Genomic DNA, 1,916 nt, shown 5'->3' on the forward strand with positions numbered 1-1,916 from the left:
CAAAACAAAGCCTCTCATTAATCGATTAAAGTCTCCCTTCTAGAGGTTTACCTCTCATCTGAGGAAATAATCAGATGAACAAGGATGAAAACAAAAGTACAAAAGCGAAATGTGTAAATTAGAGAAACAGCGAAATGCGTGATGTCATGTCCTATTTTGCTCTTCTTGAAAATTGTTCTTTTAAGAGATTTACAATGACCTAGCAAAATGCTCGCGATATCATGTTTGAAGCCAATAAAATACCCCAGCCATTTGTTGAAGCCCCGGGCCCAGATACAGAACTTCTGGGCGACCCTTCTTGTGGCTCACTTATAAATCTATAAGAAAAAAAGTTTTCAAAAGATGCCCAGATTACATGATTAATATCATAGTATCCACGAAATAAGGACACTGTTAAAAGGAAAAGAAAAATAATTCAGAGAATAAAGCAGAGTTTTTGAAAATTAAAATAATATGGTATGGCAAATGAAAACTCAATAAAAGGTAAGAAGAAAATGTTGAGGAAATATCCCAGAAAGTGGAATAAAAAGAGAAAGAGATGAAATGTAAGAAAAAAAAGAAGAAAATTAGAGATTCTATGCAGGATGCCCAACGTTTAAATGGTAAGATGCTCCGAAGGGGTTTGGGGGCAGAAAAATTAAGGGAAGGAGAGGAAATCATCAGATAAACAATCTAAGAAAATTTCCCAGACATGAAAGAAGACTTTTCAGACTGAAAGGGCCCCCAAATGTCCAACTCAGCGAATGAAATGTCACCCACATCCGCTAACATCATCAAACACTAGGAATAATGAGGAATAAGCAGCCAGACAAAATAAAAGTTTTCACAGAAAGCATCAAGAATAAGAATGACAAATAATTCCTCTACAGCAGCCCTGAAAGTTAGAAGATAAAATCATCTCCAAACTAAAATTCGGTAGCATCGACGGCATATGAGGAAAAATGAAAGATTTTCTGGTTATGTGGAGACGAAGCCTTGCCTCCCCTTCACCTTCTCCCTGGAGGTTATTGAAGGATGTGCTCCACCAAGAAGAAGGCGTAAACACACAGGAAATCCAGGGGTGCATGAGGGGTGTGTGTGTGGGGGGGGGTTGGTTAAAGAGAGCCAAGTTCATGTTTTCCACTGGGGAAAGTCCATAGAATGAAAATTGAAAACCAGGAAGTGGCAATGTAAGCATATTACTTAGACATCGTTGAGTTATATGAAAACAATTAGCTAAAAAAGTAAAACTCTCATTCCCCTCTGGGGAATGGGAAATTGGAGGTGGAGGTTAATGGTTTTTATTACAGGTCCTGGAGAATGCACATGAGTAACGTTGATGGGATAAAAATTAAATTTAAAAAATCGATGTAGGTAATGTTGTTATCAGCCGCTGACAGCACGTCTGTGAGCAGCTGCGTAAACGCGATCTGACTGGATCGCTCTCCGACAATCTAACTTCACACAGAAATGGTACCCAGAGAGTCTAGGAGTGGTTGACATGTATCCTAGATGCGTCTCTCAGAGTAGCAGTTGTCTCAAGCCTTTGGCGAGTGCCGGGATGCGGTCGATGGATGCTTGAAACCCTGTCCAATGCCCAAAATGCTGGTGTTCTGTGTGTTCACAGAAAGGGCATCCAGTGGCTTAGAGGCCAGATGCAGAAGGCAGCTCAGTACCTCTCTGGAGCCACACCGAGGAGCACTGTGCTCGCTCGCAGACTGGGGGTCAGCACGCTTGTTTATGGATGCGGGAGTGGGGTGGTCCCTGCAAGTACGCTTCCAATATTTTTAGAGCTATCTAGAGCCCCGAAGTAACACAGAGGGCTTGTTTTGGCCTAAAAAACTCTGAGCTCTCAGGACGTCCACCCGGAGGCACTGCCAAGGACCAGCCTGTCAAACGGCCATTTTACAGCTATTTTAACATTGAAGTCCTTCCCC

This window comes from Pteropus alecto, unplaced genomic scaffold, assembly GCF_000325575.1.
Source record: "Pteropus alecto unplaced genomic scaffold, ASM32557v1 scaffold90, whole genome shotgun sequence".
NCBI lineage: Eukaryota > Metazoa > Chordata > Mammalia > Chiroptera > Pteropodidae > Pteropus > Pteropus alecto.